The sequence below is a fragment of the Coturnix japonica genome, chromosome 13 (assembly GCF_054131305.1).
Source record: "Coturnix japonica strain WE chromosome 13, WE-NBRP24, whole genome shotgun sequence".
Classification (NCBI taxonomy): domain Eukaryota; kingdom Metazoa; phylum Chordata; class Aves; order Galliformes; family Phasianidae; genus Coturnix; species Coturnix japonica.
Genome location: NC_140675.1, coordinates 1,329,138 through 1,354,375, shown reverse-complemented (window position 1 = coordinate 1,354,375; position 25,238 = coordinate 1,329,138). Strand labels below are relative to the sequence as shown.

Sequence of the window (25,238 nt, the reverse complement as noted above, 5' to 3'; positions counted from 1 at the left end):
TCGCCAATTAGAAAATCAGGGAGTGATTAGCAAAACGCACTCGCCTTTTAACAGCCCCATATGGCCAGTGCGTAAAACCAGTGGGGAATGGAGGCTGACGGTAGATTACCGTGGCCTGAATGAAGTTACACCTCCATTAAGTGCTGCTGTACCAGACATGCTAGAACTCCAGTATGAATTGGAGTCAAAAGAAGCTAGGTGGTATGCCACTATTGATATTGCTAATGCCTTCTTTTCCATCCCATTGGCTGCAAAATGTAGGCCACAGTTTGCTTTTACCTGGAGAGGTATTCAGTATACCTGGAACCGTTTACCCCAGGGGTGGAAGCACAGCCCAACAATTTGCCATGGATTGATCCAAGCTGTTTTGGAACAGGGTAATGCTCCTGAACACTTGCAGTATATTGATGACATTGTAGTGTGGGGCCATACAGCAGCAGAGGTTTCCAAGAAAGGGAAACAGATAATCCAAATTCTTTTGAAAGCTGGTTTTGCCATTAAGCGCAGCAAGGTGAAGGGGCCTGCCCAGGAAATCCAGTTCTTAGGCATAAAATGGCAAGATGGACGTCGTCACATCCCAGCAGATGTGATTGACAAAATCACTGCTATGTCTCCGCCCACAAATAAAACAGAGACCCAATCTTTTCTGGGAGTAGTGGGCTTTTGGAGAATGCATGTCCCAAACTACAGCCACATAGTGAGCCCTCTCTATCAGGTAACACGGAAGAAGAATAATTTCTCATGGGGTCCTGAGCAGCAGCAGGCTTTTGAGCAGATAAAACAAGAAATAGCCCGTGCTGTGGCCTTGGGGCCAGTACGGACGGGACAGGATGTGAAGAACATCCTCTACACTGCTGCTGGAGAGAAAGGTCCCACCTGGAGTTTGTGGCAAAGAGCCTCAGGAGAGACCCGAGGCCGACCCCTAGGATTTTGGAGTCGAGCATATAAAGGGTCTGAGGAGCGCTACACTCCGACTGAGAAGGAGATCTTAGCCGTGTATGAGGGGGTTCGGGCTGCTTCTGAAGTAGTTGGGACAGAGGTTCAGCTTCTTCTAGCACCTCGCTTGCCAGTAATAAACTGGATGTTTAAAGGACAGGTTCCCTCCACCCATCATGCTACTGATGCCACTTGGAGTAAGTGGATTTCATTAATTACTCAACGAGCTCGAATGGGAAAACTCAGCCGTCCTGGAATTCTAGAAGTGATCATGGACTGGCCTGAGAGTAAAAAAATTGAAAAACCACCTACAGAAGAGGTATCACGTGCTAAAGAGGCACCACCATACAATGAGCTACCAGAAAACGAAAAGAAATTTGCCCTATTCACAGATGGATCATGTCGTATTGTAGGGAAGCATCGCAGATGGAAAGCTGCTGTATGGAGCCCCACACGACAAGTTGCAGAGGCCACTGAAGGTAAAGGAGAATCAAGTCAATTCGCAGAGGTAAAGGCTGTTCAGCTGGCTTTAGATGTGGCTGAACGGGAGAGGTGGCCAATGCTTCATCTTTATACTGATTCATGGATGGTGGCAAATGCCTTATGGGGGTGGTTGCAACAGTGGGAGGATGATAATTGGCAACGAAAGGGTAAACCTGTTTGGGCTGCTGAACTGTGGAAAGACATTGCTGCCCGAATAAGGAACATTGTTGTAAAGGTGCGCCATGTAGATGCTCATGTGCCTAAAAGTAAGGCTACTGAAGAACATAAAAATAACCATCAGGTTGATCGAGCTGCCAAAATTGAGGTGGCTCAAATAGACTTGGATTGGCAGAACAAGGGTGAATTATTCCTAGCTCGGTGGGCCCATGAGACTTCAGGTCATCAAGGAAGGGATGCAACATATAAGTGGGCCAGAGACCGAGGGGTGGACTTAACTATGGACGCTATTGCTCAGGTTATTCATGATTGTGAAACATGCGCCATAATTAAACAAGCCAAGAGGATGAAACCTCTTTGGGGGGAAGGGCGATGGCAAAAGTATAAATATGGAGAGGCATGGCAGGTTGATTATATCACCTTGCCACGATCTCGCAATGGTAAGCGTTATGTACTCACCATGGTGGAGGCAACCACTGGGTGGCTCGAAACATACGCAGTACCCCATGCTACCGCCCGAAACACCATATTAGGGTTGGAAAAGCAAATCTTGTGGCGGCATGGCACTCCAGAAAGAATTGAATCAGATAATGGGACCCATTTTAAAAATTCCCTTGTAACCACTTGGGCCAAAAATCATGGCATTGAGTGGATTTACCATATTCCCTATCATGCACCAGCTTCTGGTAAGATTGAACGATTCAATGGGTTGTTGAAAACTATGTTGAAAGCAATGGGTGGCGGAACGTATAAAAATTGGGAGAACCATTTAGCAGAAGCCACCTGGTTGGTCAACACTCGAGGATCTAGTAATCGCAATGGTCCTAACCAATCCAGCTCCCTACGTACCGTGGAGGGAGATAAGGTTCCTGTAGTACACATAAAGAGCGTGTTGGGAAAGACGGTTTGGGTCCTTCCAGCGTCTGGAAAGGGCAAACCTCTCCAGGGTACTGTTTTTGCCCAGGGACCTGGGTGCACATGGTGGGTGATGGACAAAAATGGGAATGTTCAATGTGTACCACAAGGGAATTTGATGTTGGGGGAGTGCAGCCAATGATTTTCCTGTAAATATATAGGTAGAGTCTCAGAAAATATTTCCATTAGATACAGAATAGTTCAATTAGGTATAGGACTTAAGATAGAGTGGATTAATATTAAGGAAACACTTTTTCTCTATATACCTTAATTAGGCATTCTGTAAGCAAGTTTTCCATCTGGACTCTATATCCTGCACTGGCCATGCATGTGTAGAGCACACATGGAAAGAAGTATAAGTCAAAAGGAAATCTGCCGTGGTGGCTGGGAAAGGATGAGTGCACCTTGATGTGGGGGACGCCCTACTAGCGCTGCCTTTCCCCTCTACCGCTGACATGTTTTCCTTTTTCTGGCAGTTTTGCCATTTTTCTCAAAATTAATAAATAGTAAATTAGGTTATAGAGTTTTGTTCTCAACTTAGGGATTTGTATGGAATAAATATAAATTGTTGAGAAAAAATAAGGTTGCTGATTATTCACAATTATACATATGAGTGTGTATGTATGTATAAACATAATGTAATGATGTAGAATAAGGGGTGGAATGTCATGGTTTAATAATTTTGTAATTTTTGCTATCAGTATTCCACATCATAACATCATATTAAGCATGAATAATTTTACTGAATCTGCAACTTACAGAAGAAGACTACATCTCCCAGGGAACAACACGATAGGTCACGGGACCTGGACTCTATATTAACTCTGTCGCAGAACAGACTGACGTCTTTCGAGTTCTGGCGTTCAGGGCAGTGTGTGGGAGCCTTCAGCCGTTCGCCTAGATTCACAGTAGGCCTCTCGGTTACGGGACTCATTCTCTCTCCTATTTTGCTTGATTCGTTAGCTCAATTTTCAATTATATTGTATTATATTGTGTTATCCTGTATTTCGATATAGTATTTAGTAAATAAGTGTGCCTCCTTAGATCGTTGCCGCTGTTTTCTTTTCCTAATTAACTTTTTCCTTTCGGCCTAGGGCCCCTCCGGGGCCTACGGCCCCCTGTCACGGACGCAGGTGGATTTTTAGTTCAAACCGTGACACCTACGCTTATTTTGCCCCGGACCAACGTTAACAACGTGCTACGGGACGCTGCTGCTTCCAGGAGGTGACTATTCCCCACTTTAACGTAATTCTTGCTCTTTTCTACCTTTTTCTATCGCCTACTTTCCCTTCCCCATCACCCTAATTTTGGCATTCGTCACTCTCTCTTCCCCATCCCCTCAATTGTCTATTATTTCCAATAAACTGGTCGGATCAACATTTGAATGCTCTTCTTCTTAATCTCACGCCGGGCATAACATTATTAAAAGAACCTTTGCCTCACTCCTAAATTGGAGCGAGACAACTCGTCTGTCACTTCTACAGAGCATGATTGGGGTTTTAAATCCTTGCTCCAGTGACGTGGAAAAAAACGTGGTGTTCTTTCATCCAAGTCCCTTATAGATGTTATTCTGTCACAGAAATCTCTAGTACCACATTTGAGCTCACGGTGAATTCTATGCTCCAGTGGATGTAATGTTAAGCAAAGCAGTTCTGGATTATATTTGTGGTAGCAGAGCTGTAAAGCAGAGCCTGAAAGTGAAGTCAAGAGTTATAGGAGATTATGGCTGTTACATTTTATTTGAACTTTTTTAGGTGATTCAAGGTAAGCTCCTTGGATTTAGGCTGAGATATCTGGGGAGTCAAGGCTGGAAAGACAGGCCATACTCTGTGGGTTAAACCATTTGCAAGGAATACCCAAACCTCTTTCTAGTTGACCTGTTTAGTGTCTCACTATAAACATATATTAACATTCAGTGTAGAAAGCTCACTGCTGAAGGCAGCAGAGGGGTGACTGTTCCCCACCCCCTCCAAAACATGTCAGGGAAGAAAGCTTGCTTTGGAAGACCTCCATGCCTGGGTGATGCATTGCATGTTTTTGTGTGTGTGCTAGTTTTCAAGTGAAGAGCACCAAAGAACTGCACTAACTGAATTAGCTGTAATTTGTCTCTTTCTGTGATGTGCAGGTGAGGGCACCCTTGAACTGTTCTAGTTCTCTGTCTATCTTTAGACTGATTCGAGCAGCACAGGATCTCATCAAGCATGTAGTCTGTTCAGAGGCAGTGGCTTTGAGCCTCCCAACTCATAATACTAATACAACTGGGAATCTAAATAAAAAGGAGAATGTTAAGAAAAAGTCTCTGTTGCTGTAAGCAGAAATAATCAGAATCAAGTCTATCTTTCCATTATGTGGTTTCTTACAGAAACAAAAGCCCAGCTCGGGGCTGTTACTTATAATGAACTGGTTTGGCCAGTGTTCGTGCCTTTCCCTTTTTTTTGTTGCCATGTGTCAATTCTGACTGTGTGTACTGCTATGACAGCAATTTATTTCTTATATCTTTTGTCCCAAAGGGTGTCAAAGAGCCATAACAAAACTGTATGTACTTTAATGTCAGGCATTGCTTAGTGTGCTACCTTTGGGCTGCTACAGAGTAGTTCTTTATAACCTCTGAACCTGTTGCCTATGAATACAGGACGTTGCTGGATTTAAGCCATCGGGCAAAAGTCACAGCAACTGGGTGTGCAGCAGTTATTGTGAGCTACAGAGTGACTGAAAGAAATCCCTTAGATGCAATCAGACAGTGTCCGTATTCTGTTTTTGTTTTCCCCCAGCATTTTATCCATCTTTGAGAAACACCTGGCAGCTCTGAAACCACAATTGTACTTGCATGATCTCAAGTGGAATGGCTGGTCCCTAAACAGCATGTGTCTACCAAGCACTATGTCTCCACAAACTACCTGCAGGGCATGGTTTCTTGCTTAAGCCTGATGTGAGCTTAAATAAGGAGTTTGCTTTGAGGTTTGCCAAGAAGCGTTCTTTGTGTGTAAATGTGTATGCAGCCATAGAGTAATGGAGACCATTTTGACACAGGCTATCAGGATTGAAAGGCTGCAGTTTTGCTTGGAGGTTACGTATACGTTTTTATATGCAATTAGTTAAGTTGGGGTTTAGGCATTTAAATGGCCATTTGTGCTCTCACTTTTGAATATTATGCTCATCCTTTGGGAATGAGCTTGTGCAAATTAGGCATGAAAATAAGCATACGTTTTGTGTGCTGTACTGTCAGCATTTTGCTGTATTTGGTAATAAACTCGTATTGATTTATCAGGTTTTTTTTTCCCTCTCTTGATATTTCTGCTGTAATCTGAAGAATGTGAGCTGGTGGCTACAAAGCAGCAGTACAGCAGTGTTTTCCTTTTCCTAGTGACTGACTCCTTTAATTGTTCCTGTAGCATAAGCTCATATTTCCATCTAACTCTTATTTAGGATACTCTCATGGTGAGTTGGAATTCATCCCTGCTTTGCCTTGTGGTTGAGTAGTGACCAAGACTTGCCCCTAGCTGATTTATCCTTCTTTTATCTTCTTTCCCTTCATACCCACACAAAAAAAGTCTGTCTGTGTACCGAACTGTGAAATACATGGGAATACAGAATTGATATTGTTGGTTCAGAGCTCCATCCTGGAAGCTTCAGAGAAAAAACTGCTTACAGGGGGATGAAGGCCTTTGAAGGGCTTATTAGTGACTTGGCCTATGGGCTTCCTGGGGGCTTGCTAGACTCTGCTGTATCACAACTTTAATGTCTCCACATAAAGTTATCTACTGTGAATACTTAATAAGGGGGATGAAAAGATCAGATCAGTTGATGAAAAGAACAGTTCGAGCTGATGCTAAGTTGCTGCCCCAAAACCTTGAGGATACTGAAATTTGCAATGAAATTTGGAACCTTTGAGTCAGCTGACTTATGATCCATTGTAGCATAATAATATACACTGTTGTTTAATATACCTTCCATGATTCTACTGTTAGAGTAGGCATCAAGACATGAGAGCAGCATTGTGAGTGCCACAAAGGGTAAGAATTTTGTCAGTTAATGTTCATTGAGGAAGAAATTAATCTTTGGTTCTTTCACATTAATAATCCTATTAAGGGTTGGCTTAATGAAGTTTTACTGACTAATTTTCGAGCTGTAATTTGCCTGTGATTCTTTTGAAAATTTTTTAATGAAATGGAAATTTACATAGACTGCACAACAATAACCTAATGAAGTGGCAAATCATATTTTAAAATCACTTGTGATTCCAAATGGCATCTTAATTCTTGGAATTGAAGACCATTCACACTGAGAGGTTCTGAATCATTGAAAGTAAGATGGAGCTTTTTCTAACCCAGGAAATGCTAACGAGTACAAAATGAGTCTGTGAAATGGTTCATGCAAGCTTGGACCAGTTCTGTGTGTTGCTGAAAGAAAATGAAATAGAGAAGATCTGAAAGGAAGCCCTCATCTTCTTGAATGAATGCTATGGAGAGTCTGTGCTTGGGTAGCACAAACATGATACTGTCAGTGAATGCAGCCAGTACCGAGATGGGGCTGCATTCCTACAGACTAATGGCAAAAGAGCCTGGATGGATCATGGTCTGATTGTCATCTCTTAACACTTGAGAGGGAGCGCAAAGAGTGATGAATGTATGTGAGTGTTACAGAGAGCAGAGCTGAGGCCCCAGCAGTGGCTCCAGTCTCCTCTTATGTTTTCACAAATCACCTGGGAACTGACTCAGTGAAATTTTTCATTATAGAGTGATTTCTGATTACTGTAGGTAGCCCAAAACAGGGCCTACTGGGTAATCTCTAGAGGCTTTCCTGGGTGTTTTAACTCCATTCCTTGCCCTTGAAGAGCTGAGATATGCCTCCATTAAGCAGCCGAGTTCAGGAGCTTATCTGCATTGCTTTAAGCTTTCTAGTTTCGCATCAGCCCATTAGAGAACCTCTTTCCTGGGTTGGAAAGGAGAAGGAATTCTTTAGATCTGCCAGTATTTTTCTAATACCTGATGCTCATAGGCTGCTCTTTTTACACTTTAAAATGTCACATTGGATTCCTGATGGAACTGGAGATTTTTATCTTCCTCTTTTCTGCCAGACCTGACATTTTTCTGGTTTTCTTCTACACTCAAGGCTTAATTTCTCACATGTGTGAGACAGAGTGAAAATTAAACAAACAAGCTGGCAGATAGATAGAATGGTTCTTCATGTCTGGAAAGCTGCAATGAGCTGTGACTTAGGAATTACAATGCTTCATATTCAAACTTTTCTTTTTGATGCATTGGGGTGGCACAAGAGCTGACAGTGACATATGGAGAAGGCCCTGTTAGGAGGATTGAGGCTGTTATGTGATAAATGACACAGTATGTCAAAGGACTTCTATTATCCATCATGCTGGCTTCCTCTGAACACGGTCTCATTGAAAAGAGAAGTAGCTGCACGTACAACTGGGGGATGCTGTAATAGGGTCAGTGGTATGCTCCAGAGAAAATAAGAAAGCTGGCAAGTACATGTTTGCGTGGGAATTGATGACTCTGGAGCTTTGAGTTCAGAATTTTCAAGTCAAATTTAATTCAAATATCTGAGGTATCCCCACTGTACATTTGTGTCAAGGATGAGCCCTACCTTCAAAAGAAGCTTTCTCAAAGCTCGCTCACGTATTCAGAAGGCTTCAAAAACCCACCAAGTTTTCAGTGTTGAGAAGCTAAGCTTTCTTAGGAAAAAAAAAGAAAGCTATTTATTATCAAGTTCTGGACTGATGGCATGATTCTGGCTGCTAATAAATCCCCAGAGTTCTCTTATTGCGTTTTTTTAACCTCTGTTGACTGCTTTGACTCTGAAATGCAGTGGAGTAAAAGTTGTGATCTGCGCTTTCCTATATGCAGGAGACATGTAAGTACTGTTGCCCTTATAAATACAAGGGATAAAAAGTACTGCTGACGGAACAAGACTTTGTCTCTCGTGACCTGATACAGAAATATCCTCTGTAAGGCGCCTTCCACCCTTCTTGACCATACAAGTTAAGAATCAGAGCAGGCTTTCACAGCTCTGTGCCTCACACTGGTGGAGAGTCTGTCAACATTTTCCTCTCTCTCATCACCCTTAACCCAACAGTGCCTCCTTGTTTGTATAATCTATGTCAGAATGACGCACGAACTGGGGGCTGTTCAAGAGAAGCGAGGAATGTATGGCACGGCACAGGCACTCATCCTTTTCAACCTCCTTTAGACCATCTCTTTTTGCAGTACCCATAATAGCTGTTTTTTTCCCTGCTTGATTAATGGACCCTCAATAGCTATGTAGTCTATAAACCCAGACAAGACAAGTAGCCTGTCTCTTTTGATCCCTGCACCCTAATAGCCTGATTTTGACTCCGCTTAAGTGGTGTTTATGTGCCCACATGAGCGGTAGTAATTGGTGCAGAATATCAAATGTCACTATTTGACATTTCATTCGTAACAGTAGTATTTAAAGTAAAGGCTTTAACTTGATGATTCATCAGTAGCCAGTGTCAAATGATCTGGGACGGTCGGTATTTTAAAAGTGTCAATCAACAGATGGATCACTCTGGAGATAATTTAATCAGAGCCCATCAGTGAACTGGCCTTAAAAAACAATCCTTCAGGATTATTGTCACAGCCGTATTGTTTAGAAGATGAGAGCGGTGCTTCCTTGGGAGCAGGCTTGGTAGCAGAGTGGCTCCTTCCATAGCTCCTCTAACAAGCCTGTTTCCTGAGAGGATGGAGTTGCAACTTCCTCAGTTGACTCTGCCCTGTAGTTAAATACAGGACTTCAGGCTCTGTTGCTGTTGAGCTGAAAGCTCTGCTTCTTCAGAACAAAATCTGCAAAACACAAACCAGCCTAAATATATAGATAACTTCACCCCCTCCAACTCCTAGCACTGCTGTGCTCTGTTTTATTTGACAGTACAGCTTTTTCTTCACCAACTCTTCATGTGATGAGACGCTTATTTCAGCTGTTGACCCCTATCAGTGACCCCTCACTGGGAGATCAGGTGTAGAGAACCGGGCTATTATCTACCTTCCACTCCTGTGTTTCTAATCAAAGCAGCCGATTTTGCTAATGCATACAGCTGAAGTCACAGTGAGGAAGACCTGGCTGAGTACAGAGAAAAGAAGTGCTTGGAACGGTAGAGCAAGGGGTAAGAAATCCTAAGAGTAAGAAAAATCAAGCTGGGAGAAAAGATGAACAAGCAAAGCAGGGAGAAATGTTAAATTCAGTTTCATATAGAATGTACAGCCATGGCAATCAGTTCGTGGAGTGAGGCAGAGCATCACCCTCCATGCACCTGTCCATCCATGTTCCTTTAGCTTTCATACTCACTGAGGTGTCAGCAGCACGCAAGCGTTGTATTAGATTTTCAGTTTATATATTTAAGATAAAGCAGGTTAAAAAAATGAAATCCAGAGCGGATCTGAGAGGGTTTAGTCCAGGTGAAACACATACTGTGCTCTTCTGACCCAGGCATTGAATTCTTTGACATCTCAGATGCACAGAGTTCTGAGCCCCAATGCATTGGGTTCACAGAAGAGGAGATGGCAGGACTGTCACTTAGCATCTTCTGTTTCAGAACTTACGGTCCGTGCTACTACTGGCAATCACTGTTTACGGTTATTACCTGTAACCAGGTAAACCTTGTTAGAAAGGGCAGTGATGCTTGATAATGTATCAGGCATTGCTGCTGTTCCCTTCCTTGCAGTATTAGCATTGGTTCAATCATTTGAAACTCAGTTCCTTTTCACCATGATGTAGAGCTGTTACTGTTGTCACGTTTGAATGTTTTAACTGCACTTCAGTAATAGGCGAGTGATCCCAGTATCTTATAACCTGGCAGAGCAGGTTGTCAATGGTTTACAATCAGAAATGATTGGCTGGCAGCCCAGGCTGGAAACTGACACTGCCTTTATCTGCCATGGTCTTTGATTTTCATTTTTTTTTTCCTGGTTTAAAGGTCCTGTAGTCTGTAATTGCTTTTTTTGGGCTGATAAGGTTGTATTGTTAGCCATGAATTTGAGACCAGCTGTTGTCTTCAGTAGTTGGATGTTTCACTGCCTGAGTTATAATTATAGTCCATAAATTGTGTTAGAATACTTGGTAGCAAGGAGCATACTGAAAATGAGATTCTTTTCAATATTTGTGTCACTTTGCAGAAGACAGAGAAAGAAGTATTGTCAAAGGACAAGTGTGTGCTGTTTTTCTTATCTTTCTGGGGCTTTGAGGTGAACGAGAGTTTGTCTGGCATTTTCTCTTGGATTGTACTCGGATAAGCATGTGGCACTACTTGGATTTACAGCATGAACTTTAAGCCAGAACCACCATGCTGCAGAAACTTCACAGCCATAGGAGTGCAGTGTGAATATCTTTTCCACTGAAAGACCCGATTCCTTGTTTGTAACCCTGCAGTGAAGCTGATGGAAGAAGCTCTAAGCAAAGTGCTGGCTCTCTATGTGTAAACAAAACAGCACTGAGAAATCCCCCAAGGTCCAAGCTGTTGGTTTTTCTTATGATTTATACCTTCTCAGTTATGTGAATAGAAACGTAAATATTTACCCTATCTTTGATTGTTTTCTTCACTATCTCAGCATACATTTTCTTTCCTTGAGGTGCCCCCAAAGGGAGTGAAATCCCAATTTCTTTGCAGTTCAGAGTCTCTTTTATTTTTGTCTTTTATTTCTTAGCAGAAGTCTTTCTTTCTGTTTGCACTTCAGCTTCTGCCCTTTGTGTGCTGCTTTCCTGCTCTTCCTTTTTTACTCATTTTTTGTTTTGCTAATCCACTGAGATTATTGAAGCATCACATGTCGTTACTGGTAGGTACTGTCCAGAACTCTTTCCAACCCTTTACTTTGTTCTTTGCCAAATATAGCTCGATACTGGCCTATGGTCACAGTTTTATCTCTATGGAATCCATCCATGCTGTCAACTATAGAATCTCTGTCCTAGTAGTTCTTTAATATTTGGAAAATAATTCATCTTCATTCCTATTCAATGCAATGGACTGTATCGTATTTCTTGAGTAGCTTTGTTCCCCATTGGCCTATTCTGTTACAATATTTTCCCTATTACTTATGTAGGACTGTTTTATATTAAATAATAGAGAGCGTTAAGTGGTTTTGTTATTAGTGTTCAGAAATCGTTAGTGTAGCTTATGCTCTCCTCAGACCCGAGTTTAGAAGATATAATCTGTAGTTTTCATTGCTGTGGCAGTTTCCCTTCATCAGCAAGGAAAAAACAAGTGGTGCTTGTAAATTCTCTGTCTAATAATTCAGTGATTACGATATTAGTAACATGTTGTGCAAAACAGGTGGTGGTGGGAGGAAGAACTAGAAGAGAAGAGAAACTGTCAGTCTTGAAAACGGCAGTAGATTTCTTTGTTTCTCCTCCTTGAAACTCATTTGGTTAAGTGAAGTGGGATTGGGTTTGATCGCTTGTTTGAAAAATCACGTTAAATAATCCATTTATCTGCGGGATGTGTGGAAAGGCCTCTGGATTCCATGACTTACTGTAAAGAGCTGTGGGGTTTCACTCTTGGCAACTGCATTTGATGCCACTCATCCCAAATAGGTAAAACGTACCTCAGTGGGGTAGGAAAAGATCTTGATATCATTTAAAAGCCACACTGTGGGGTTTATTTAGATAAAATTAACCAGTATATGCCTTTTTTTTTTCCCCTCTTTCTTTCTATTTTTTCTTCCAGTCGTGCGATATGAATAAAACATTTGCCTGTGTGGAGCTGATTGTAACGCAGTGTTCCTATTGCTTCCAGTAGGGATTTGAGAAGGAAGTTGCTTTTCATATACAGTCCTATCTGGTGGTTAAAAAGATAAACGTCTGGTAGGGAAGATGAATTGTTTCCATATATTTTTCGGTTATATTTCTTAATGGGGCACATTTAAGAAAGAGATGATTGTGTTTATGTAGAATGATGTGTGTCCTATCTGTGGTACATCCAGGTGTTTGAAGGTCATTGATGGATCAACCCCCTAAATGTGAGGCTTCTCTTTGAGCAATACTTTTCACAGTCCATAAGCGTTTCTTCACTGTGGCTTTGAAGTGTACTGAAGATGGTTATTGTTGTTGGAAAGAAGGCATCTTTTCTTTAAAAACGTACAATGTAATGGAAGTTGAAAGGAAGGTAGAAAAGCACAGTGAGGAATTGACAGGCAGCTCTATCTATCACATGACAGTTGTACTCTAACAGGACAAAAGTTGACATTTGCTACAGTCATATTCAATAGGCGACACTGAGTGTCAATATGGAGCTCTGGGCAGTCGTTATAATGGCTATGAGTGGTAAGGGAGAATGACATTTTTGATCTGTTTACTGAGATCATCTTATATCCAGAAACTGAAGGAATAAGAATCTCTACGACTTGGCTCTAAGTAATTTATTTTCATTTGCTCCTCTTATTAATAGAAATCACTTCTTTTAACATGCACCATAATGCATTGAATGACAACAGTGATATCTTTGGCAGATTCTGAGCCTACAAATGTACTGGAAATGCGTGTTCTGCTGGAAAATCAGACAAAATAGGAAGATACTGAGTTGGTGAACTTTCTTGTTTGCGTTGTTACAGGAAATGATTAAGGAAAACCAACTGATGGCCTTTTGAGTCGCATTCTGTGAAGCATCTCTAGTGCCATCAGCATGATGGGGAAATTGGTCAATAAAGGGGCAGTGGCTTATGGTTGCATTCTGCTTCCCCTGCATTCTGCTGTAGATCTACCATTGCTCTGCTGTAGTAAGTGAAATTAGTTTGCAGGCTGGTAGCGTTACTGGTAGTGTAACCCAATTGTGGTGTGTAAATTCCCCCATTTCCTTTTTTATCTTCCTTAAGAAACTGTAAACTTTATTTGTCAACCAGTCAGAATCTCTCAGTGAAACATCTGGCTGAAACAACTGCTAGCAGATAAAACAAAAACTTCATCACTGCTAAAAACAAGTAGCAAATGTTGTGTATGTGAGGATAGTGATGATAAGGGACCATTTCCTTTGGGAACAACAGAAATGAGGGATGTACCGATGCTTTCTTGCCATTCCAACTTTTGCTAGGACCTGATGTGTACACAAGTGTGCTCTGTTAGAGGATATTAGAGGATATATATTTGCTGTTCAGGAAACCTTCTCTGATAATCTGGCTTAGCCCAAGCCTGGGGTGAGTTTCCCTGCTCCATTTTTTGTTTGTGCTGATGCTTTTTTGACTCAGGGTAAATGGCAGATGAACTGACCCTTCCACTCTATGGCACTATGGTTTTGGTTGTGCATGAGTCATCTACTGGTATTCAGTACTTGGTGGGATGTGACCAGAGTCCTTCCTTACAGTGCTAGCTGATTTTTAGCCCAGGTTAAGTATCCATTAAAATGTAGCCCATGATCTCATGCATAAATGCAAGGCACATCTTCTCCAAATGTAGTGTGGATATTTTCTGTGTGGACATTCTGAGTGTAGTTTGAAACATAGATAAGTGATCAGGTTAATGGAGCAGCAAAGGGATATTTGCAGTTGCAAGCAGAGAGCTAGATAATAATAATAAATCAGTAAGAAACTAAAATTCAAACATCTCTCTTCTTTGATTGCCATTAAGGGATTGTGGCCATTCAATCAGTGGATATACTTTGCATTTGATGAAATCCTGGGATGTGCGTGTAAATAATACTTTGAAAACGTAGTTGACTAAACTACAACTTAAAAGACACATGATTTGACTGTACTGATTTCTATTATTCCTTTGTTCAAATGGCATCTCCCATATTACTGCTGCAGCAAAGCTCTCTCTTCAGAGAGCTTGTCAGTGGTATCATTGCTTCGAGTGCCTCAAGGGTTCTTCTCCTTGCTCTTCCCTTTGCCAACTTTCAGTCACATCTATGACCTCAGCAGGAATGTTATTTGAAGCAATGGCAGTGCTTCAGTTCTTCTAACAACCCTCTGCTAAATCATTTCCCTGAACTCAAAATGGCAATGCATCTGAACCACCGATGGACTTAGTGAAGGGAAAGTATGGGAGAGTTGGGAAGGGCTCAGCCAGATGCCACAGTGAAGCAAAGCTATTGAATATGTGATCATGCAAAAGTATCTCAGCTTCTTCCACCTTTGCCAGCATCTTCAGATGGAATTATCTTAGACGTAAGCTAGATGAAGGAGGTGCATGCACCCTAAAGGGTATATTCAGAAGTATTTCTCATCAAGTATGACATAATATTGAGGAAGAAGACATAAGTCTGTACTTTTGCATGTAACTGTCAGGCTGTTAATTTGTCCCTAGTATCTGTGAACCATCCAACACAGCTACTCTTTTAGACAGCAATCAGTACTCAATGCCACATAGACAGGAAAACCCTAACAGATAAACAAGAGAAAAAGGCACCTGCTTGTTCTGTAATCATTGGAAACTTGCTCAAAGTTGGAGTCATGAGGATTTCCTCTGAGATGTGTCTACTCTGAAATTCAGCGATTATCTTTCTGTTTGAAACCATTATGCTTAGGAGGTCACCTCATCACCTCTTCCAGTGGCGTAAAACCACGTTCTTGTGATATCTTCCAAGCAAGTCCTATTCACCTGACTGAGCTGGGAAGCGCTAGAATGAAATAATGCTCAGCAATTTTGAACCATTCCAACACCCACAAAATTTGTGTTTTCCTAACGTTTGCACACAATTGCAGTTACTGCCTTTTTTGCGAGGCAGCAGCTGGGGGCTGAGAGCAGGCAGCTGCAGCCTGCCACAGCCACCGCTGGAGTGCCTGCACATATAAAAATGATGGAACATCCAGCCCCGCAGTTCCTTAATTGCAGCTGGGATTTTGCAGCTGTGGAGTCATACCATGAGAAATACATTCAGTGCTGCCATTCAATGAGCATAATTTTGGGGCCAACAGATTTGCTGTGTGAGAAACGAGCTCTATAAGGCCTAGTTCTTCCTCTTTCTTTTTACCTTGTTGCTATCTCTGTTAGCTTTCTGTTCCTGGTATTTTGCAGCACTCAGGGCTAGAGATAAGCGTCTATCACGCTATCCACCACTAAGGAACTGCTGCTCAGACTGTGAGGAGGTTAAAAAAGTGTTACACCTTAAGAAGAATTAAAGATATTTAGCATTTCACAGCACTATATAGCACTATTAATTATATATATTTGGAATTAAGTTGTTCAAGAAAGGTGGAAGGCTGAAGTTTTTTTCTAGGTCTTCTGCTTCAGGCAATCAATGACTTTGCTTACAAATACACTATAAAGATAAGAAGCTGAGAAAGCACTAATTTACCTAAATTCAAACAGTAACAGCTGAACTACGTTGTTTATATATATAGGAGAAAGATAACTTAGATCTTAAGGTCTTTCCTTTGTTGGTGTTTATTCCTCAGTGTTTTTACAGCCACGGTCAAAATAATTTGCAACATTTATTCCAGTTGATCAGAATGGCCTACTTGAATTTGCACATTGATTTTTGTAGAGGATATTTCTATGAGCTTATCGGTATTGATTAAATGTTATGCAGCTGAGTCTTTAATCTCTCCTGGGTCTGAGAGGGGCGGGATAGCTCAAAGTACAAGGAGTCCTGGAGAAATTCAGAAAAGAAAAACACTATCAGATAACATCAGAAATATTCCAGAGCCTCGTTAGCCTTCCTGCCTCTATTTATGATTCTAAGCACATGGCGTGTTTCTGTTTCAAATCCATCTTCAAACAGAGAATTTTATTCCCCTGTACTTCCCTTCCATGTCATTCTGTGGATAGAAATGCTATGGATGCCCTCCACTGAAAAATATGGTTGGAAGTTGCGTCTAAGGTTGTTTCTTTGCAGTGATGAAATATTGGTCTTTAGAAGGCAGTTTTGAAGCTCTTTTGGTTTAAAGTTGGTGCTTAGCACAATTTCTCCTTCGTGGCATAAGTAGTATTGCCCTGTATGATGCACTTAGCAATAAATCAGTACTGTTATTCACCTGTTAGGTCTGGAAGGTCCATCAAGAATTAAAACATAGAATCATGGGCAAACCCTGCTTTACCCATGAGGTGATGAAAACTGTTTCTCGTATTAGAGAGAAGAAAACTGTAGTGCTCGGTCGTTAACTTAAGTAAAGGTAGACAGTATGGTCCTACTCCTTGTTTAGTGACTGAGCATGTAGAGCAGCCAGCAGACACATGTTGTTTAGTGGCACTGTATCAGCTTTTAAACATGGACCTTTGAAGTAGAAGAGCTATAATGATCCAGTGGTCCTATTAGTGTTCTTATCTTGTACCCTTTTCTCCATGTCTAAATGAGAGAGCTTACTGTGCTGCCCTTTGCTATGTCGTGAGTTATTTCAGCTTTTGATCAGAACCTGAGGTTTTGACTCACTGACGCAGGACAGTGCTTCTAATCTGAAAGTTTTTTAAGTGCTTTATTACCAGAATTGGATGCCGATCATTTATTTTCTTCATAAGTGTCTTCAAACCCATTGATGCCCAAATATCCTTAATTCATTACCCTTCAAGAGATTTTTCCTCTACTTCAATACATTAAAAACAAGGGAAGGGAAGGAAGAGCTATGCAGAAACTCACCAAAATACTTGGAAAAGTTCTGTGTCCTCCATTCTAGAATATTGCTGATATATTCTGATACGTAAAGCTTCCTGATTCAATTGAAGAACAGAGATAAAAACGAATAGTAAGGACCATAAATTAGTTGCCCTGATCCAATATGTTTTAGGAAGCTAGTTAAGAATTTCCTGACTTTGGAAGATGCTGAGTGCTTGCAATTCTATTGAACTTCAATAGGCAGTGATGAGTAGCTCCATATTTTGAAAAATCAGGTCATTTATTTCAGAATTCAAGTAACTTCACTTTACAAATCTGTTTCAAGAGGGATTTTTTTTTTGATCGTACGAGCCCCCAATTAAAATTTGCCAATTGCTATGGAAAAAAAAAAAAACAGCTTAGATTTCTGCTCACATAAGTATATAAGAACCGCTTACATTTGTTCCTATCTACTGTCCTAGTTTTTCTTTGACTTTTGTTTTTTTCCACTAGAATCTTCCAGCAAAACTGCTGCACTTAATGTGTTTGCCCTGGTTTCTAAGGCAGATCTCCCCTCAAATTCAAATCCTTTTTCTTAGGAGTCTTCATTTTTCTCTATGCGCCCTCACTTTTCTGTGCCAGCTTTACTTACCACTTGCGTGGCATCTCTTAAACACTTGGCCCAATCTCACCATTATGTGAGTTTCCCTGGAGAATTGGGTCTGTTTTGTTTTGTTTTATAGCGATTTTATCAGTTACTGCATTTTATATGGATATTTTAATTTTATTTTTTTTTTTCCTGAATGTTTTGCAGACATTTACAAGCCCATCAGGTTTCTCCAGTGAATACTTTATTTTAATAAGTGGGTATTGAATGCTTCGTTTAACTTTACTATTGTGCAGTGCCCAGAGACACTGTGCTTGGATGAGCAGTTACGTAAGTGCAATTTGTTTTAGTGCATCTTTTCGTATCAGAATTAGCATTCAGTTGAGCTTTGAAGTCATGTAGTGCATAAGCATAGGGGGAAAGTAAATAAAACAACTTAGTGCATCTGCAGATATAACCCCAAACTGATTTACTTATCTGTGCCTGCTCACTCTGCTCAGTGACAGATCAGTCCCTCAGATGCTTTTCTAGTGATGGTAGAGCAGCGGTTGCCTGATCTCTGAGGATGCATGGAATGCGTGTCTAGTTCAATAGAAGACATGCATTTCCCTTCAGAGTCAGGTGGAATGCATAACTTGAAAATAAGTCTTTTGTTGTTTTTTCAGTGTTTTGCTCTGGCTTTTTTTCCTATTTTGACATGGAAACTGTATTGCAAACAGACCTGATCTGTAACTATTGCTTATCTCTACAGAAAGGAACACTTATTGCAAAGAAATCAAATTGTTTCATAGGAATTCGTGACTGTTCAGTGGACTAGGCAGGCAGAGCTGGAAATTCTGTGTTCAGAAAGGGGAAAAGCTTGCATTCATGTATATGATTGCTGAGTAACCTGTGAGGAATTATTACTTCATTGCGGGGAGATTGTATTTGTCATGCAAGTAGCCTGTGAAGTTAGTAGGCATCGTCACACAACAGTGTATATATCCTGTTATAGCGGGCATTTCCAGTGGAGCTGTAGGCATCAGTAGCAATATGATCACAATCATATTGGTTTTAAGGCGTGACTGTAAAAAGAAAGGGAGAAAAGTAGGAAGAAAGAAGGGAAAGCTCCTCCAATGTGAGTGATTAGCAAAGTCTAGTGTTACTTTCTTTAACTGTGCCTGCCATGGAGAGGGTGGTTGACAAACTGTGTTCTTGGGTTTGTGTTATTTCATAAGCTACCGCTCAGCATATTTCTGGTAATGGTGCTTTGTCAGTACTCTAATTTACTGACGGAGGAAGTATAGTATGTCTTCATATATGTCAACCTGCAGTCAGTTCCAGCATAAATCACATCACAGTCTCATGTACTGAGATCTCTGCTCGTGCTGCTGTCAGTTTGCTGAAACAAGTCTGATACACAGATCTTTGCAGGCCCCAAACTGAAAAGGGACTCTAGGTTTCCAAAATTGGTTTGTCTTCTGAGGTAGGCGCACAATGTCCTGATCAATGACTAGCAGGAAGCGGGATGTTACAAGCTGGACAAAACCTTTTAGATGATGCTGAACATGATTAGACCAGGATGATGTTAGTGATGGTCCAGAAGGGAACTGTATCATAATATCTTGGACCACAGTCCTTGTGCAGTGTTTGTTTCATTACTCTCATTACTAAAACAAAAGTGCAACGGTTCTTCAGCACTCACTGACAATGTTTTTGGATTACTCCAATTATTCTATAACTTATTAGCAGAATATTTCTGATTCGTAGCATCTGTTCTGAGGTCTTTTCCTCCCATTCTAATTAACATCTTCAGTTCGCTCTTGCCTGTAGGAATGAGTGCTACCTACTGGACTATGGGGCTGCATAAGGATCCTAGGAAAATTGAACAGATCTGAAGGTATCTCTGCACATTCTATTTATTTTTTATTCTTGGCCTCTACGCAAGGCTCTGCTTGTAGTTCTTATTATTGATCTATGATGCCACACTTTGCTCTTATGTGTCACTTAGTTGGGTTTAAATTTTAGAACAGTCATCTGGAAAATGTATTTCTTAGTGTTCATTTGTATATGGAGATTGCACTGATATAACTACCCGATATTTAAATCAACTCAATTAATGCAATCCATATGTGAGCAATTAGCTTAAGTCAGTTAAGAACCTTTCTTCAGGTATATGAATGTAAACCATATTTAAATTAAGAAAGTGAACAATGCAAGACTTAGAAGCAGGCTGAAGGACATTACTTCAAAAGTAAAATGTTAGTTATTCAGTCCTTTGTCTTGAAACCTCTGGTTCTGGTCTTAATTTTTCACTGATTTGCTACCTTGTTGCATGAGTGTCTTCACTTTTCAATATTTGTGCCTGCAAAATTAGGATCTGCTGAAAGAGTTTGTAGGAGGATGAGGCTGTCTTAAAGAACTGTTTTCTCCCCATGGTAAACTTAAGCTTTTCAATGAGTAATAGTCAAAATTGGAGCCAAATCTTCCCATTTAAAAACATCATTTCCATTTGGAAATGTCATTGCAGTGCCATTTGGGAGTTGCTTGGCTGTCCCGTTGTCCTGGCTTCACCTGCCTCCCCTGCTGCATCTTAATTTGTGCATCTTACTGAATTAGTGTTGTCAGCGCTTTAAGTTGTGTTGTAGGACACGTGGCCCAGACAAAGAGGCGCTTTGGCAGAGAAGAATGAGTACCTTAGAATCCTTAAGTGCACATATTCTGCCATATGCTGAGGGCATCTCTTAAACAGTTTAACATTCTGAACTGGCCAATTTGAAGTTTTGATGGAAAACTCCAAGTTTTGAAGAGAATGAGCTGAGGAAAAGCTATGATTTCCAGCAGGAAGCAGGTACTTGTTAAAAGAAAAATCTTGAGTTGAAAATTACTTTTTCCAGTCAGAACTAGTGACTAAAAATTCTGTTTTGGGCTTTCTTACCAGTGAGAAAGTATTTGAAGTTGTTGCAAAAAGGGTCTAAAGATGACTCAATCTCATGGTAGGTGTCAAGAAACTTTCAGTTTTTAGGTGCTTCCTGAATCCTTATTTACTCCTCCACAAAACAGTACAGATCATCATAACTTGCATTTTCCTCATAAATGACAGTGCAAAGTGTCACCAACTGCAGGTGAATTTGTTCTCATATTTGATAGTTACTGTTGTTGCAGCTAAAATAGTAGAAATCTGATGAGCGTCCTTTCATGTGGAACTGAGGAGGTAGTTTAGCTGTGATAAGGCTGTTAACTCACCTTTTCAGTAGGTCATGTGAACTTCTTGTCTCATTTGATTATGACATTGACAGTGTTAGCTGGGAATGATGCAGATCTCATTCTGTGTCTAACTGGTTTGTGACAAAGTGCGGCTTAATGAAATGTGTCCGCTGAGAGAAAAGGAACTCTCCTATCAGAACAAGGACAGAGACACAGTTACACGGACCAAAAGGAGAAAGCACAGACTAAATCATTTATCTTGGGAAGGAAGAATTGTCCACTGTAAAAAAAATCAGTCAGATGTAGAAGGTGAAACTCTGAAGGCTCGTTATGCTAATTAGCATCAATGCTCTGATGTGGGTAGGCAAGAAGAAGCTGATGGAGTGGTGCTTTAGAACACCATTTGCTCAAGAGGAAGTACAACACATCATGGATTCATTAATCTGTGCTGAAATGGAAAAGTCTTTGAGCAGCAGTGGTCTAAAGTGGTCAGGATCTTTCCAGTGGCCTTGTTCAGTTGGTTGGCAGCCAGATAGTACGAGTGTCATCTAAGAGATAAGCTATGATCAGTAGTGAATTGTTAGCTGCAGTAATGTGGATGGAAACTGCTTTGGTCATTGGTGCCTGTATATATGCCTTGCAGATATTCACCTATATTTCACTGTGAACAAATGAAAATCTGGTAACTTCAATCCCTGAACAAAGAAAGAACATTGCCCCCTTTGTTTCTTGAAGTAAATGGGGAAGGGATCACATTTCTTCAGTGAAACCCCGTGGCTTGCCAAGATGCCCAAGTGAGGTATCCCAGAGGGAACTTTAAGCAGCTCACTTAAATGATGGGAAAGAAGTTTCACTATGAAATTAATGATGCAGCCCAGAGCACAGTAGGAAAACACCTTGCCCTCTTTTTCCCCATCTTTGATTCCAGCTGTAGAGTCCTGTAGTGCTTATCTGTATATTTATCTGCTATAAAATGAAATGGATTATATGAAGAGCTCTACGAAGCAGTACTCAGTACTTCAACATTTCTCTAATGCAATTAAGGCAGATATTTCAGAAAATGGAAGACTGTTAGTTGCCATAAGCTGGTGTTTCATTGGATTGCACACAGTTTAAAGCCTCCAATATTGCTGTTGTTGTGGGGGCTTCCTGTTTCTAGAATGACCATAGACATCGCAGGGCAATGCTGTAATGCAACGACTAGATGGCATTGGATGAGCATCTCCATGGAATAAATGTATGGTGAATGTAGTCAGTTCCAGCGCATGGACTTCAGGCTGTAAAAAAATAATTCTATTTCTGTCACATCTTCCTTTTAATTATGAGGGAGGGCTTTACTGGTTCTGCTGCTTTCCAACATCACTGCCTTGTTCTCTGAAAAGGTTAACAATCAAGAAAATTCACGATTCCACCTGCCCTCTCCACATGTACTCACATCTCAGGTTGATCTGAGCTTTCTTAATTGCAAGACCAAAACACCTTAATGCAAATATTCCTCTTGCTTCCATCCTGGGTAAGCAGTAGTTATTTATAAGTCCAGCATGCTGTGTCTGTCTGAGGCTGCCACATGCTGTTCAACGGCATCCTGATGTTTACTTGTGCCTACTTTCCTTTATAGATATTCTTATCCTGTGCTGGTACTGCTGTCTGCTTTTAAGATGCACAGTGAATGGTGATGTTGCTCTCTACATATCAAACACAATGCATCCCTTTAGATTTCATAGTTCACTGTGCCCCAGGTGCTGTTATTATCAGTCCTGACATCATTCATTTGATATGATGGGCCCTGTCTTTCCATTTATCTGTAATGGACAGGAGATTTTGAATCATTTTATCTTCCAAGCACAGCAACATCTTTTCTTTAAAAAGTGACTTTCCTCTCTTTCCACTTCTCGCTTTCTTCCTGGTCTAATATCTTGTGCATTACATTTATCCCCCCCATGTCTTTATTTCATATTTCCTTTTCCCTTTTGTTTTAGTGGTTTTTTTTTGTTTTGTTTTGTTTTGTTTTTTGGTGTTTGTTTTCTTTTTTCCCCTCTCCTCCCCATGTGTTCCCTTCTCTCTTTTTCCCCTCTCATTTTTCTTTCCATGCAGGGCATCGAACCAGTCTTACAGCAGCCAACTGAAGGGTTCTGTTGACAATATCAGCCTTGGGTTAGGACTAGTTCATGTCTCCCAGTCCAAAGACATTTCAGAATTCAGTACAGTTGGAAGCTGAGGCGCTCAGGGATCTTTTGCTTTGCTCTTAAACCAAGCAGACCTAAGGGTGAGAGAAAAAAAGAGGATGAATCTTCATTAAAACTTGATGTCAGACTTCGAGGTACAAGATTAAAAGCAAGGTCTTAAAATTGCAAACAGACTTAAAATATCATTCTGTTTTTAACTGAATAGGTCCGTGCTTTAGCAACTTAACCTCTTTCTCATTAACTCTCTGTGAGGTGTCCCTGCCTTCAGAGCAAGGTCTAATGCTTCTCTTAGAAGTGCATTTACTGCCTGTGTATTCAGAAGAGAAAACTCAACCTCATCTTTATGACTGTGGTGTATCAATTTGAGATTTTAAGGATCTGGCTTTTTTAGAGTAGTTCTCCCATTTGCAGTTCAGAATGACTACCTGCCTTTATACATCTTTAGAGGTGCGGCTTGCAGAGGTGCAGGAGTATTACTGATGATGTGTACTGATATTTGAAACCAACAGTCATCAACAAATTCACCTGTGGTTGAGTTTTCTTTGCTCACAGCCAGTCACAGGAGAGCTGAGCGTGTTCCATCAAATCTTTGCTTCAGGGTGTGGGCTTGACTACTTTCTGTTCATTTTCCAGGGCTGCATGGCACTAGTATATCTGAAAGGCAGACAACCCAAGCGTTTCTTTCCTCAGACAGTTGTGAGTGCTGGGTGCTTTGCTGTGGATCACTGTGGCAGTGTTTTCTGGCTACGTACGTTTTTAGAACACCTTAGTTATGCTTTGAGGGTCCCATCTTCTACCAGCTCTGTGGCTTTTCCTGAGTTATTCTAGAACTACTTACAGAAACGTTACAGCCCCAGAGTCTGCTTGGAGGAGAAGGTCAAAAGTGTTTGGTCTTGATTGGTGGGAGAGATGTGTGATATTTACACAAACTACTTCAAATTGTGGAACTGATCCTTTCTACAGTAGCACTAATGGATCGTGTATCTCAAAGGTTGTGGCCGAACGTTTAATGGAGCCACTTCAGTTCTTATGTAGAACAAAGGAGCAAATAGTTTCCTTTTTTCTGTGCTCTGGTAGTCAAGCAGTACCCCAGGAGGCAGCTAACAGCTGTCCCACATGCTGACCCCCGTCAAAGAACTGTTTAAAGGTAGAAAAGGAGGTAGAGCTATAACAGAAGTTCAATCCAAAGCATCAGACTTGTGAGCAAGAGAAATACAATTTAATTACGGGTAATCTGTTTAGAGGTAGAGGTGGAGTTTCCTTTACTCTATTGGAATTCCTTGTGGCAAACATTTTCATCACTTGGTTTGAGCTGCTGGGAGTCCCATCCAGGCTGTCACGTAGTCTCACTAATGCTGCAAAGGAGAGAAGACATAAAGCACTTAAAGCAAATACAGTAGCTTGGAACTACGTTGTGAGAAATGCCTTTGGTTTGAGAAGTGAATTTCATTAAATCTTGCCAAATGTAGAAAGCCAGTCTCAGCTTTCCAGTCTCTTTATTTGCTATCAGCACTTGAGATCAGCTTAATATTTTACCTTCACCCTTGGATGCAGAGCATAACGGACAAAACCATTATCTGTGAATGTCATCGCTATTAGGAGAGGAAGAGAAGGAGGAAAGGAGCAAGGGAACAGAGCTGGTGGGGATCTCCAAAAATAAACAGCCTATAACAGTATGGTCAGAGGGAGTGAGCGAGGTTGGAAAAATCAGTGTCTCATAATTTAATTAAAGTTCTGCATCTCCTTCAGAGCTATGGCTACAGGCTGCCAGGCAGAGGGCTAATATCTAAAGGTCATTCGAATGAGCGAAGATACTAATCACTGGAGGACAAAACTGAACTCTGCCTCCCAGTTCTTGCCTTCTTGGTGAGATTTTACCTTCCTTCCATTATAAATTAGCCTGTGAATGTCATGGGGCAATTGAACTGTCATAGAGTCTCCTCTAGGAAGAACCTCCTTTTGTATCAGAATGATGGAATTGGTAAATTGCAACATGGGCAGAGTAAAGACTGAAGAGTGAGGGTACTGTGACCTATGAACATGTCAGCATGCTGTGTACAAGATGTGCTTGTGAACCAGCCCTACATTCCAGACCACAGTCCATAGCAGAATCTAATGCTGCAATGAGAAACACTGCAATGCAACAGGATCGATTAGTTTTTCTTGCCTCCTTTTCTAAGAGAACATCTAATTTCTTCTTGTGTTCAGAAAGAAAAATAATTTATATATATATTTACAAACTGGCTTTTTGTTTAGTGAC

The 25,238-nt window shown here is 40.9% G+C and overlaps 1 protein-coding gene across 1 annotated transcript in view; it reads left to right on the top strand.

Annotated features, from left to right (window-relative positions):
- LOC146758554 (cytosolic carboxypeptidase 4-like) overlaps positions 1–25,238 on the top strand; it is a 253,527-nt gene that overhangs the window by 187,630 nt on the left and 40,659 nt on the right. The window lies entirely within an intron of this gene.